This window comes from Hemiscyllium ocellatum, chromosome 17 (genome assembly GCF_020745735.1).
Source record: "Hemiscyllium ocellatum isolate sHemOce1 chromosome 17, sHemOce1.pat.X.cur, whole genome shotgun sequence".
NCBI lineage: Eukaryota > Metazoa > Chordata > Chondrichthyes > Orectolobiformes > Hemiscylliidae > Hemiscyllium > Hemiscyllium ocellatum.
Window position 1 is genome coordinate 7338550 of NC_083417.1, and position 15839 is coordinate 7354388.

Here is a 15839-nt window from a genome sequence, read left to right on the forward strand (position 1 = left end):
CCTGCACTTGGAAGGCCAAGGTGAAATGGAAATGTAGAAACTGATTAAGGCAGTGACGTTCAACAACAAAAATACCTTGCATTTATATAGCACCACTTAAATAGTATGATGACCCAAATTACCCACAAGGCTGTTATCTGAGTCACATAAGGAGATATTATAACAGATGTTAAATGCTAGATCAAAGAGATAAACTCTGAGGGGTGTTTTGAAGGGACAAAGTGAGATAGCACAACAGAGAGATTGAGGGAGAAAATTCTAGAGTTTTGCATCTGGCAAGATGAAGATGTGGTCACTGTTAATAGAACAATTATAATGGGAAATGTTTAAGAGGCCAGCATTGGAAGAGGCAGGGTTGTTGGGCTGGAGGAGATCACAGAGGTAGGGAGTGACTGCTATGAAGCAGAGGTAGCTGTCCCTCTGCTAATTAAAACAGTTACACCCTGAGGAGGGCACCCTGCCTTGTAATCTAATAAAGAAATGTGATAAGGGGTATAACCTACCTCTCAGCACCATCATCTGTTATAAAGGGGTGGTTAAAATGAAAGGGAATCCTTTTAACCACTCTGCAATTAACAAGTAACCATTTATTTATTTAACTCCAACAGTGAACAAGTTAATAGAACAACTAACAAACTGAACACTTCCTCTCTAACTACCTATTCCTGAATAAAACAATATTCCATTGGTATGCTGTTTCAATAATTTATATCCTATTTATATAAATCCAGTTAAGAAGAACAATACAATAAAACTTAGTCTCTCAAAGTGCATGCAGAATAGATCCTCCAAAATGCTCCACTTCTTCTGCACTGATTCTGCTGTCGTGGATATTTTCTCTGTAATTCTTCAGATGAACACCTTCTCAGTCATTCCCTGGTGTCAAGAATATTATTTAAGCATGCCTTGAACCTTTAAAGATAAATGGTGCGTTTTTTAGTGAACATGGTATTTCTCTCACAGGTGGCAGGTTTGCTCTCTCCTCACATGGCAGTGAAATCTCACTTCTCTATGCAATTGCCCTTTTGTTATATATCCCCCTGATGACACATCAGATTCTTATAACATGATTGGTTCCAGGTTGTCAACACCATCAGATTTGAATTTAATTGGTCCTTTGTCTCTAAGTTAGGCAGCATCCAGGAACAAGAAATTCGACGTTTCAGGCTAGAGCCCTTCATCCTGATGAAGGGCTCTGGCCCGAAACGTCGAATTTCCTGTTCCTTGGATGCTGCCTGACCTGCTGTGCTTTAACCAGCAACACATTTTCAGCTCTGATCTCCAGCATCTGCAGACCTCACTTTTTACTCTTTGTCTCCAAGTGCCTTTTTAAATTAGATGGCTGAATTTAAACTGTTGTCAGAGTGAAAATGCTCTTGGGCTGGCTAACTGAACATTTTTTTGATACTGTGTGCAAATTCAAGTACCTGCAGCTGCTGCCCACAGACATTCGTTTTTAAATCGCTAAGCACTGAAAAGAATACCAGCTTTTAAAGGGGCATTGTAATGCTTTCCTCCAATTTTACCATTTTTGCACACCAACAGTGGCCAAGCCTTGGAGTATTTGAAAGCAAGGATGAAAATTGTAAACTCAGGAACCCAGTACCAACTTAGCACAAAAGTGCCAGGAGACTTGGGTTTGGGTAACTGTCCATGTGGAGTTTGCGCATTCCCCATGGATTTCCTTTGGGTGCTCTGGTTTCCTTCCACTTTCCGAAGATGTACAGGTTAGGTGGATTGGACACGGGAAAGGCAGAGTTACAGGGTTATGGTACGGGGTGGGTTTAGATGGGATGTTCTTCAGGGAGTCAGTGTGGATTCAATGAACTTATTGGCCTGCTTCCATACTGTCAGGATTCTATGTTTCTGAAAATGGTGGTGAAGTGGGACATGTTGCAAATTGGGATGCAGAGTTTTAGATGTGGTTCAAGGTTGCAGAGAATAAATGTATGAGCATGACTGGGAAAGCATTGAAATAAAGTTTTTAATTGCTTGCTAAAAATACTCTCATGTTGGTTTTTGTCACCTAATGTGGCATGCCATAGTGTCCAGACTGAAACGGCTAATGGGGAATGTATTGATTCTCACACAAGTAAAGCTGTGTTTATTCACATTTCTATCTCACATTCTTTTCCCAGTTGTAAGTCACAACTTCAGAGTGAAATAAAGTTGGATCATTCAGTTCTGGGAGTTGCCTGTGGTGTCACCATCCGTTGATCATCGTTACTATGAAAAGCATCTAGAAAGGCTGACCGTAAGCCAACATTATCGAGGCTCAGCATGCAATGAAACCCTCTGACCTTAGTGTCTCCTGTTATACTTCAGCTGTGCCTTGATAGGGTAAGCAGTAGGTCAGGAGATTCCTGTGTTTTATTCGAATTTTGTTGCCGCAGGGATGCTGAATCAAACAGAGAGCAAGGAATGGAATATTCTTTAAGCTGCTAAGTTACAAAATGTTGCTCGATAACAGCTAACAATTGGTTTGTTCCCATTTGATAGTTCTGATTCACCATCTGCACACATTCAGTTCTGCAAACGCCATGAGCATCACATCCCATTGTTTGTCTGTGGGAGCTATGTGTGCACAATTCATTTTCCACGTTGTTCTATGTCACATCAGTTACGACAGTTCAGAGAAAGGTACCTCATTATGTTTTAGGACTTCCTGTGCTTGGAAATGCACTGTTATTAACACAAAATCTTTCTTTGTTTTTACTTTAAGAAGCAATTGCATTCTGTAATTGCCTTGAAAGGAGAAGGAACCCATACCGTGACTGTATCAATTTTTCCTGTTTCCACAGCGGCTGTCCTTCTAGCCTCTGTGTGAACATTTTCCACAGTTAATTACACACAGGCTTAATGTGTTAGTCGACAATGAACAAAACACTAATTAGACTAATTATTAAAGGATGAATTTGAATAGGATGAGCTAACCAGCTCTTTCACTACCACATATAGATTAATACAACACATGCACACTTTCAAAGCAGACTTCAAATAATGCTCAGCACAACAGTATTCTAGTGATCTTTACCAGGAGAAACAGCTTACATGCTGCTAGTCATTGCTGTGACATTTGTTCTGGGTTAGGTCTGCATCTTGTGCTGAATGAATCCAGTTATATCAGTGCAAAAGAGTCTGGGTCAGTGTGCAATCCCAGAGATCATATACTCAAGGCTCCTCTCTTTCTTTCTCTCTCTCTCTCTCTCTGTCTTTCTCTTTTGCTGTCTTTCCCTTTGAGAGGGAGTCTGTGGTACAGTGACAGTGTAAGCTAGGAGACCTGGGTTCAAGACCTACCCGCTGCAGATTTGGGTAAAATTTTCTTGAACAGGATGGTGAAGAAAGTGTCCCTAACTCGAGCTTATTCCAATGATTCAAAATCATATCTTTGACTTACATGCCCGTACATTATCAAAGGACATGATGAACTAGGAAAGTAGGGAGGGTTTTCAACTAGACAACGGCAAGGTTGGAGAAGGATCGAGCTTTGGGACTGGATGGTGAGAAAGGAGTTTAGAGTTCTTTCCTTCATTGGTCAGAGATTTGAGTACAGGAGTTGGGATGTCATGCTTGGCTGTACAAGACATTTATGAGGCCACTTTTGAAATGCTGTGCACAATTTTGATCACCCTCTTAGAGGAAGGAATTTATTAAAGTGGAAAGGGTGCAGAAAACGTTTACATGGATGTTACCAAGACGGGATGGTTTGAGTTATAAGAAGAGGTGGATAGGCTGGGCCTTTCTTTTTCCATGGAATGTAGGAAGCTGAGGTGTAACTTTATAGAGGGGCATAGATGATATTTAAAGCCAAGATCTTTTGCCCAGGATAGGAGGGACCATAACTAGAGGGCATAAGGCGAGAAGGAAAGATTTAAAAGGGTCGTGAGAGGCAACTTTTTCATGCAGAGGGTGGTGCATGTATGAAACGAGTTGCCAGAAGAAGTGATAGAGGTGAGCACAATTATAACATTTAAAATACATTTGGACAGGTACATGAATAGGAAAGGTTAACAGGGATATGGGCCAAATGCAGGTAAATGGGGCTAGTTTAGTTTGGGAAATCTGATTGGCATGGACAATTTGGGCTGAAGGGTCTGTTTCCATGCTGTATGATTCCTCTACTCTGTGATTCTAAAGGATAGAGTTATAAAAGAGAGCAAATGAGGAAAATTGAAAATCAGGCCAGAGAATGGCAAGACAATTCAGAGGAAAAAAACCCATAAGAATATATCAGGGGACAAGATGCTACAAAGATTTGAAAAAAATACTCAAGGTTCTAAATCTGAATGTGCTTGGCATTTTAAGAGTATAAATGAATCGATAGTGCATAATGAACTGAATAAATATAATATGATCACCATTACAAAGATAAGGCCTACAGAATGATTCAGTTTTCAATATTGAAGGGTGTCAAGAAGAATAGAAAGCTAAGTAATGGTGAAAGATATCACTGTTAATTAAGGATGGTATTGCTAAAATAGTTAGAGATTACTTTGGTTCAGGAGATGAGGGTGTAAATTCTAACCACAGGAGATTAATTATGAATTAACTACATGTAACCCTACTCATTAATCTCCAAAAAAAACTCTAAAGAAATGCAGATGCTGGAAATCAAAAACAAGACAAGACATTGCTGGAGAAAGTTAGTATGTCTGGCAGCATCTATCAAGAGAAATCAGGGTTATTTTTTCAGAAGATTAGAATTGAACACAGTACTCTAAAAGTGGCCTCACCAATATCCTGTACAGCAGCAACATGACATCCCAACTCCTATCCTCAATGCACTGACCAATGAAGAAAAGCATGACAAACATCTTCTTCGCTATCCTGCCTACCCGTGGCTCCACTTTAAAGGCATTATGTAATTTCCAGCAATTTCTGTTTTTATGTCATTAATCTCCAATCCCCTTTAAGGTTCTGATACAGATACAGCCAGTCAAAAAAAATGTTTTTTATGAGTAAGGGAGAAGGTGCTGTGGAATCACAGGTCAATCTTACTGGCCTACAGCCTTAAATAAGTGATCCTATTAGTTCCAAAGACCTCTGTTTTCTGAATTCTTTCCTTCCCAATTCTCAGGTCTTTGATGAAGACACAGGGGATTTACATAATAATTGTTCACATTCACAGTGACTGGGAAAAGCTTGCAGCAAATGCTGAGAGATATTAACCGACTCTTCGAGGTTGAGTTATTTGCTGTAGAGAGATACAGAGACAGACCCAGCTTCTTCCATTCTGGAATGTTTGTACAATTGTATTGTTCATACAAACATACTGTTCAGTCCAAAGACCAATCAACGAGTCATCATGAGGCTGTAGACTTTTGGCATCTACAACTGGTCACAAGCGCACAGAACAATCAACAATCAGTTGCTCGCCTAGCTGAATCTCACTTTCTGCACATTCCAAGATTTTGAACCAGCGAAGGGATGGTGATAAAGTTCCATGTCAGGATGGTGGCTGACTTTGCGTGGAATTTGCAGGGGGTGGTATTCCCATGTGTCTGCAATCTTTGTCCTTCCAGATGGAAATGGTCATGGGTTTGGAAGGTGTTGTTGAAGGAGCCTCGGTGAATTTCTGTCATGCATCTTGTAGGGAGTACACACTGCCAATACTGAGCATCAGCCGTAGAGGGAGTGGATGTTTGTGGTGCCAATCAAGCACACTGCTTCATCCTGGATGGTGTTAAGCTTCTTGAATGTTGTTGGAGCTGCACCTATCCAGGCAAGTGGGGTGTATTCCATCACCCTCCTGACTTGTGCTTTGTAGATGGTGGACAGGCATGGAGGAGTCAGGAGGTGAATTATTCACCGCAGTATTCCTAGCCTCTGACTTGCTCTTGTATTTACACACCTAGTTCAGTTCAGTGAGAGAATGCAATATGATCTTGGTAAGGATGCCACATTCTAGTTATACAGGGGTTGGTGGGATCACTTCGGGATTGTTATGTGCAGATTTGGTCTGCTTAGTTAAGGAAGGCTGTAAATACATTGGGGTAATTCTGAAGAGGTTAATAGATCGATGCCAGGAATGAGCAAGTTGTTTGTGAGGGATGACTGGGCGAAAGTGAGGACTGTAGATGCTGGAAAGCAGAGTTAGATCAGAGTGGTGCTGGAAAAGCACAGCAGATCAGTTAGCATCCGAGGAGCAGGAAAATCAACGTTTCAGGCACATTGATTTTCCTGCTCCTCAGATGCTGCTTGACCTGCTGTGCTTTTCCAGTACCACTCTGATCTAACTCTGTGAGGAATGACTGGACAGGTTGGCTTATTTTCATTGGGCTTTAAGAGAATGAGGGATGATTCTGTACCACCTGTCCTTCCTGGAGAAATTTGCAAAGCAAAAACACCTTTGATCACAAGCTCATCACAAAGTGATCAACCTCACGGCCCTGTCACATGGTTCCCTGAGCAGAATGTCAATGTCATTTGCCTCATCGCCAGAATGTTCCAACACGTACCAATACATCGCTGGGCTGATGGTGAAACCTTCATGTACACTCAGACTCTCTGAACCACCGCTCACAACCCTTGAAGCAGCAGAGGCGGGGTGGGGTGGGGGGGGGGGTGGTTGGGGGTGGTGGTGTGGGTGGTGAGGGTTGAGATGGTCAGACACCTCCTGCTGGAATGATTTTTGGCGATGTTGGTCCCAAACAGCTCCATGAAGCTAGATTCTGTGCTCTATGGTCTGTTCCCAGGTTGCACACTAAGACAAACAGCAACGGCTGGAGGACCATCAACTCAGTTCTGAAGAAGAATCACTCGACTCAAAACATTAACTCTGATTTCTCTCCACAGATGCTGCCAGACCTGTTGAGCCTTTCCAGTAACTTCTGTTTTTGTTTCTGATTTACAGCATCTACAGATCTATCAGCTTTTAAGAAATAGCTTTGGTTTGTTTGTTGGATAGAGATAATCTTTGTTATAATATTTGTTAGTTTCTCCACAAGCAAATGCACAGAACCGAACTGCTGCGGTGATTATGTTTATGAAAATAGACACTTTTATGAATAAAATATATTTTTGAAATTAAGTAATCTTACTTTTTATAGTTCTCATCCACTTGGAATAGGGAGCAGGATGAGAGATCTGAGTTTGGTGCGTGGTGAGTAAGGTTGTGTAATCAGTTCCTGATTGTTGTCTGTAGTTGATAAGGTTTGAAACTGCAGGAGAACCAGGCCTCATGAAAGCTTCCCCTGCAATTTGTGAAAAATCAGCGACACTTACACTGTCCATACTGACTAGATGGTGGCACTGGGGTTGGAATGGTGGCTCAGTGGTTAGCACTGCTGCCTCAGAGCGCCAGGGACTCAGGTTCAATTCCCACCTCGGGCAATTTTCTGCGCAGAGTTTGCACATTCTCCCCATATCTGTGTGGGTTTCCTCCAGGTGCTCCAGTTTCCACCCACAATCCAAAGATATCCAGGTTATGTAAAGATATACAGGTTATGTGGATTGGCCATGATAAATTACCCGTAGTGTTCATGGACGTGTACAGTCGGTGCTTTAGTAAGGGGAAAATGTGGATAGTGGGGTAGGGGAGTGGGTCATAGAATTCCTACAGTGTGGAAACAGGCCTTTTGGCCCAACAAGTCCACACCGACCTTCTGAAGAGTAACCCACACATACCCATTCCCCTTCCCTATTACTCTATGTTTCCTATGATTAATGCACCTAACCTACACATTCTTGAACACTATGGGCAATTTCCCATGGCAAATTCACTTAGCTTGCACAAACTTGGATTGTGAGAGGAAACCAGAGCGCCTGGAGGTAACCCGCGCAGATGCGGGAGAATGTGTAAATGAAACACAGAAAGTCACCTGAGACTGGAATCGAACTCGGGTCTTTGGGCACTGTGAGACAGCAGTGCTAACCACTGAGCCACCGTGTTGCCGCTTCCGGGTGGATTGCTCTTCGGAAGGTCGGTGTGGACTTGGGCCAAAGGGTTTGCTTCCACACTGCAGGGATTCTATGATACAGTATGTGTGCAGGAAGTGAGTTCAGCTGCAGCTTCTGATTTTCCTCACTGCGAACCTGGAGGTGTGAATGGATTCACTATGAAGCATCCATGAGTCTGAGGGTGTCACCAATAGCATGTTTAGTGAGCTGGTCACACCACCAGGGAGGGTTACGCAGACAGAGAAGAGTTAGCTGACCACAAGGAGCAGGAGCAAGCACGGGGCAAACAATGCAGGAGTCCTCTGTGGCCACTTCCCTCTCAAACAGATATATAATTTTTGATACTTTTGGAGTGGGGAATGGGCTGTAAGAGGAAAATAGCCATAGCAGATTAGTGGCACCACAACTAGTACTGTTGTACAGCAGGAAGGGTCAAAGTAGGAGGTGAGCAGTAGTGATAGGGCACTCAGTGGTCAAGGACACAGACACGCATTTATGTGACTGTGAGCAAGATTCCAGGATGGTGTGTTGCCTCTCTGGTTTGAGGGTCAAGGACATTACTAAGTGGGCACAGGATATTCTGAAGAGGGAGGATGAGCAGTCAGGTGTTGTCATCTATATTGGCACTATACAACATGGACAGGAAGAGTGATAAGATCCAGCAAAGGGAATTCAAGAAGTTAGTAAGTTGAAAAGCAGGACTTCTAGGGTCGGAATCCTGGGATTATTTCTTGTGCCATGTGTCAGTGAGGCTGGGTATAGGAAGATAGTGCAGTTAAATATGTGGCTAAACAACTGGTGTTGGAGGAAGGGCTTTAGCTATGTGGATCATTGGGATGTCATCCAGGGTAGGTGGAACATGTACAAGAACATCAGTGGTGGCAAGCTGGCTCTGAATACTGGCAATTTTCATTCCAGTGATGTGGCAAAGAGGACTCATGATGGAGAACTTAACAAGAAGAACTGCTAAGCTGAACACTTTTTTTTCTACCTTTTTCTACCTTTTTATTCTATATTTTGATTTTTTTTTGTCTGGTTTAAGGTGCCACCGGAGAGTGGTGACATGATTCAACACTTTTCACTATATTTTACAAGATGCGCATAACAATAAATAGATCAAATCAAATCAATTTGGTTGACTCTTAACTGTTAATTTGTTAACATGCATTTAAGTGAGTTTATTAAAACACGAGGTGAATAGTTCATCGCCTTAGAAACAAGGGTAGAAAAGCAAAGAAAAGTGTCTCACACATGACACCAAGACAGAGACTGAAACAAATTCTTCAAGAATGACAAACCATCCAGAAACTTAATGAACAGGCAGGTTTATAACAGAAATAGAAGCAGGTCATTCAAAGAGAAAAAAAAACCCTTTCACTGCAGGAGTGCAGTTTAACAATTTCCAAACCAATGAGGATAGATGAAAAGATATCTTAACTGTCTCAATATCATCAGAGAAAAGCTTTAAGAACATGAGGCTGTGGAAAAGAAGTTTAAAGAACCCATGTTCAGTAATAAGTGAGCTGCTTTAATCATTTTGTTTAGGGATCTCAGGGAAGGATCTCAATAAAAAAAAATTGATAAGTAACTGCATCAACAAAGTTTAAAACGGAAACTGACCTATAAATAGAGAGGCGGGACATACCACCAGTGCTTCACCAGAGACTGTCAATGATGAAGTTACCTAGTATGGTGACGAAATGTCTGAAAACAAACCTTCCAGCTCAGTGAGCTAACTTACAGATTTGTGGAAACCGATGTCTCTTCAATAGGGTTTGAGTATCTGTAAGGTTGCTGCTGAAGATTAACAAGTTTTGTCTCTTTTTTCAGCATTTTTTGATGAGATAATTTCAGCTATCTCTGATATTTTATGACAGTTTTTTTTCTGTTTACATGTAATAAACTTTCTGGCTTTTTTTGAAAACGCATTGGTGGCCTCTTGTGATTATCTTCAGTCACTGACTACCAATGAATGAAATTTCAATGAATGAAGTATGGTCTATCAAGCCAGGTTTCACTTGGCCAGTATAGGTACACAATCCTTTATCCAAGATTCCGAAATCCGAAAATCTCTGAAATCCAAAATTTTATTCATGGAGTGTGGAGAGTCATTTCGGTGTGCGAACAGAGGGCTCAACTCCACACCCACTTGAACCACATCACTCAGATGTGACGTGATGGTGTAGCCCAGCATGGGCAGGTGTTAATTGTGTCTCAGCGCTCATACTATTCATACACGCATCTGTTGTCAGGTTTTTTTTATCCTACTGTGAAATGTCATCTATTTCAAAATCCGAAAAATTCTGAATTCTGAAAAACAACTAGCCCCAATGATTTTGGATAAAAGGTTGTGTACCTTATTACTATCAGCTGGGATTATAACAGACTTCAGTAATGTATCCATGTTTGTTGATGATACAAAGCTGTGTGAGAATGTAAGCTGTAAGGAGACTGCAAAGAGATATAAACAGATTAAGTGGTCAATGAGGTGACAGGTATGGTATTCAGTGAGAAAAGTCAAGGTTATTCACGTTGACACCAGCAATAGGAAAGTATGAAACTTGTAAGTATTGGTGTTCAAAGGGACTTGGATACTAAAAGAATGAACACAGAAAGTTAGCATGTCAGTCTTTATTGCCCCGGGATTAGAATAAAAGAAGAAGGAAGCTTTGCTACAGTTGTACCAGGTGTTTGTAGGACCACACCTCAAGTGATTAGATTACTTACAGTGTAGAAACAGGCCCTTTGGCCCAACAATTCCACTCTGACCCTCTGAAGAGCAACCCACCCAGACCCATTCCCCTACATTCACCCAACACTACGGGCAATTTAGCACAGCCAATTCACCTAATCTGCACACTTTTTTGGATTGTGGGAGGAAACGGGAGCACCCGGAGGAAACCCATACAGACACAGGGAGAACGTGCAAACTCTACACAGATGGTTGCCTGAGGTGGGAATTGAACCCGAGTCTCTGGTGCTGTGAGTGGTGCTAACCACTGTGCCACCATGCCACCCACAAATGCAGGACCTCACATTTATCTAAATTAAACTCCATCTGCCACTCTTCAGCCCACTTGCCCATCTGATCAAGATCCCATTGTAATCTTAGGTAACCTTCTTTGCTGTTCACTACACCTCCAATTTTGGTGTCATCTGCAAACTTACTAACTATACCTCTTTTGCTCACATCCAAATCATGTGTACAATCTTGGCTTCCACATTTATAAAAGGATAAAATTGGATTGGAGATCACACAGCAAAAAGTTCACAAGCTTGAATCTTGAGATGTGTTCTTAAATTATCCATAAGGACCCTCATCAACATTTGCAGATGCACCCATCGAAAATATTCTACCCGGGGGTATCATGGTCTGGTACAGCAACTACTCTGCCTATGACCAGAAGAAATTACAGAGAGTTGTGAACACAGCTCAGACCATCACACAAGCCAACCTTCCATCCATTGACTCCAATGATCTCCTCTGAAAGGCAGCCAGCATCATCAAAGACCCCTATGAACCCCATTATAATTTCTTCCAACCTCTTCCATCAGGCAGAAGATACAAAAGCTTAAAAACACATATCAACAAGCCTGTGAACAGCGGAGTGCCACAAGGATCAGTGCTGGGTCCACTTCTTTTTGTCATTTCTATAAATGACTTGGATGTGAGCATAAGAGGTACAGTTAGTAAGTTTGCAGATGACAGCACAATTGGAGGCGTAATGGACAGCGAAGAAGGTTACCTCAGAGTACAATGGGATCTTGATCAGATGGGCTGAAGAGTGGCAGATGGAGTTTAATTTAGATAAATGTGAGGTCCTGCATTTTGGGAAAGCAAATATTAGTAGGACTTGTACACTTAAAGGTAAGGTCCTAGGGAGGTCATGTTGTGGCTGTACAGGACATTGTTTAGGGCACCTTTGGAATATTAGAAACCGAAAATAGATGCAGGATGAAGCTATTTGCCTGCCCAAACATTCAATCTGATCTTTGCTGATCACGCAATCTCAGGGTCCCATTCCTGCTTCCTCTTCATGCCCCAAAGGCTTCATCCAGCCCACTCTTGAATGTATCTAATGAACTGGCCCCAACAGCTTTCTACAGCTTCACAACTCTCTGAGTAAAGAAAATCTTCCTCATCTCAGTCTGGAATGGATTACCCCTTATTCTTAGTTCTGGACTTCCCCAACATCGGGATCATTCTTGCTTCATCTAGCCTGTCCAGTCCCATCGGGATTTTATATGTTTCTGTGAAATCCCCCCTCATCCTTCTAAATTCTGCTCAAATTTCAAATGTTGATCTGGCTTCTTGTGCAATTTTATGTAACTTTGCATTCCTCGCTCTGTTCTATCACCCTATAATCTTTGTATGGTATGATCAGCTAATATTGCATGCAGAACAAAACTTTCACTGCACTTAGGTACATGTGGCAATAATAATAAATCAAATCAATTAAAAGCACAACACGTTTTGCTTTCATTTCTAAATCCTACTGAATTCAAGTTATATCATCTGCCATGTTGGGGATTCAAACACAGACATCCAGAACATTAGCCTGAGCTTCTGAATTACTAACCCAGAGACATGACCAACATCCACCACCTCCCCATCACGTAAGCTCTTTTCTCTTGTCTGGTATAAGCTCTGGTGTTTCCCACAGGAGCATATTATGGTAAACTTAGGATTATCAATATGCAATATCTACTATGCGACTTTAATACCTGAGACCCTCATAGACTAAAGTGATTAGAAATTAGAATTCATAGAAATCCTACAGTGTGGAAGAGGCCATTCAGCTCAACAAACCCACACCAACCTGTCGAAGAATATCTCATCCAGACCATCCCCCAACTCTGTAACTCTGCATTTCCAGCAGCTAAGGCGTGTCGTCTACGCATCCCTGGACACGATGGGAAATTTGGCATAGCCAATCCATCCTAACTTGCACATCGTTAGATTGTGGGAGGAAATCAGAGTATCCGGAGGAAACTTTCACAAACACAGGGTGAATGTGCAGACTTCACAAGATAGTCACCCAAGGTTGGAATTGAACCCTGGTCCCTGGCGTTGTGAGGCAGCAGTGCTAACCACTGATCCACCATGCTGCCCAAAAAGAGATCAAATACTGACTTAAAATGGCTGCTGTGATCACCTGACCAGGTTGCCACAAACTCGTGAAACTGTCAGTAAAGACAGATTAGTCTGAGCTGAAATTGCCATTGTTCAAAAATACACTGAATCTCAGATTTGCTGCTCCTGATTGATTCACATATTTTTTGGAAGTTATACATTAGGAGGAATGACACCTGCAGATCCTCCATTTTGATAAAAGACTCTGGAATAGTCACTGAACTATAATTTCAACAACAGTTTTAGATTAGCAGAACAGAGAGAAGCAATGATGTATTTGTAAACAGGCACATTGTGTGTCTCTCCATCTCAATATTTGAGTCGGTGTAGGATTGAAAAGCAACTTGAGATAGCAACCATTCACTGAAAATTCAAGGTTGTGGAATATGAGTCAACAATTAAACAATTAACCTCAAGTTTAAAATCTACCAACTCAAACAATCTAAGATTTTTTTCTCTGGTCTCATAGATAACAACATTCCTCTTTCTTTCACTCAAGGAAACGTTGCGTTTAACCCTCTGTCAATCGATCCATTTATTTGTAGTTTATTTGAATTATGATAACTGCATGCTGAAAAAAGAAATATAAATATTTGTTGCAAGTGACCAAGAAATGATCAAAAAGAGGGGACCATCTCCTTACTTGGTTGGAACAAGGAACAAATGGAATTCTATGCAACTGTTGTGTCAGTTTATGATGGGACTGAGTTAACCAAGATCCTTCTTGTAGCTCATTATGTACCAACTAAGACAAAAGTCAGCTGGTGTCTGATCAATGTAGCGTGTAGTGTTTGGGTGGCATGTTGAATAATAATGGTGCAATTTTCAAAGAAATATATCACACTGCTCTACAGTTTAATCATAATAATTCAAACTAATAGCAGTGAAATGCATTTCAGGTTACCTTAATGCATCATAATAGCAAAACTATAAATTAAAAGAAATGGTTGAGCTCACATTTTCTTAAATCTAATTTTTTCAGCATCTGTTTGAGGAAGTTGCACAGAGCAACCTTAAATTCAAATGAGGACAATTCAACATGATTATAAATTGTGACAGAATTAAAAAATGTACATAAATTCAGTAGGTTACATTACATTGTAGCTCATAGCTTCTGATAATTTGGAAAATTTGAACCAAGAGATGAGCTATCAAAACTGAAACTAATTCTTTTGTGACAATACAACTAACTTTCAAATAGGAATTTAAATGTAGTAACAAGTATCAAAGCATTTCACAGGAGTGTTAGCAAATAAAATATAATGCAAGCCACTCAAGAAGTTTTATTTTATATTTTGTCATAAGGTGAGAGGGCTGATATTTATTAGCCATTACTAATTGCTCTTGAGAAGGTAGTGATGAGTCGCCTCCTTGAACCACTGAACCCCATGTGCTGGAGGAACTTGGTGAGTGTTATTAGACAGGAAGGTCAAGGAGCTTGATCCAGAGACAGCGAAAGAATGGTGATATTGTTCCAAGTCAGAATAATGAGTGGTTTGAAGAGGTGCTGACAAATGGTGCATTCCCATCTACCTAAAAGCCAAAAGAACAGAGTTCTGAGGAAGGATTACTGAACTCAAAACATTAACCTTGATTCCTCTCCAAAGATGATGCCAAACCTGCTAAGCTTTTCCTGCAATTCCAGTTTTTGTTCCCATGTACCTGCTGCTCTGCCGCCCGTGTCCTTCAATCTGGGTTTGCAAGGAACTGTCAAAATATTTCTGGCAAGTTGCTGGTATGCATCTTGCAGATAACATACAGCTTTGTTGTGCATCAGTGGTGAATGCAGTGAATGCTTAAATTGAAAGTAGAGTTGCAGGTAGATAGGATAGTGAAGAAGGCATTTGGTATGCTTCCCTTTATTGTACAGAGCATTGAGTATAGGAGTTGGGAGGTCATGTTGCAGCTGTACAGGACATTGGTTAGGCCATCTTTGGAATATTCTGTGCAATTCTGGTCTGCCTTCTATTGGAAGGATGTTGTGAAACTTGAAAAAATTCAGTAAATATTTACAAGGATGTTGCCAGGGTTGGAGGATTTGAGCTACTGGGAGAGGCTGAATAGGTTGGGTCTGATTTCCCTGGAGCATCAGAGGCTGAGGAGTGAACTTATAGATGTTTATAAAAACATGAAGGTCATGGATAGGATAAATAGACAAGGTCTTATCCCTGGGGTGGGAGAATCCAAAACAAGCGGGCATAGGTTTAGGGTGAGAGGGGAAAGATATAAAAGAGACCTAAGGGATAACTTGTTCACACTGATGGTGGTGTGTGTACGGAATGAGCTGCCAGAGAAAGTAGTGGAGGCTGGCACAATTACAACATTTGAAAGGTATCTGGATGGGTATATGAATAGGAAGGGTTGAGAGGGATATTGGGCCAAATGCTGGCAAATGCGACTGGATTAGTTTAGGATATCTGGTCAGTATGGACAAGTTGGACCGAAGGGTCTGTTTCCGTGCTGTACATTTCTAAGACTCTGTGATTCTATGGTGATTAGAAGACTGACCAAGCTGATTTATCCTAGGTGACCTTCTGAAGTATTGTTGGAGCTTCACTCATCCAGGTCATTGGTGAGCAGTCCATATCATTCCTGGGTGTTTTTTTGTAGATAGTGAACAGACTTTGAGGGAGTCAGGTGGTGAGTTACATGCCTCAAAACCCTAAGCTTCTGACCTGCTTCTGTCATGACAATATTTATATGGCTGGGCAAATATATTTCAAGTCAGTGGGAATTCAGTAGGAGCAATGCTGTTGAATATCAAGGAGAGATGCTTAGATTATCTTTTGTTTGTGATGAACTCTGG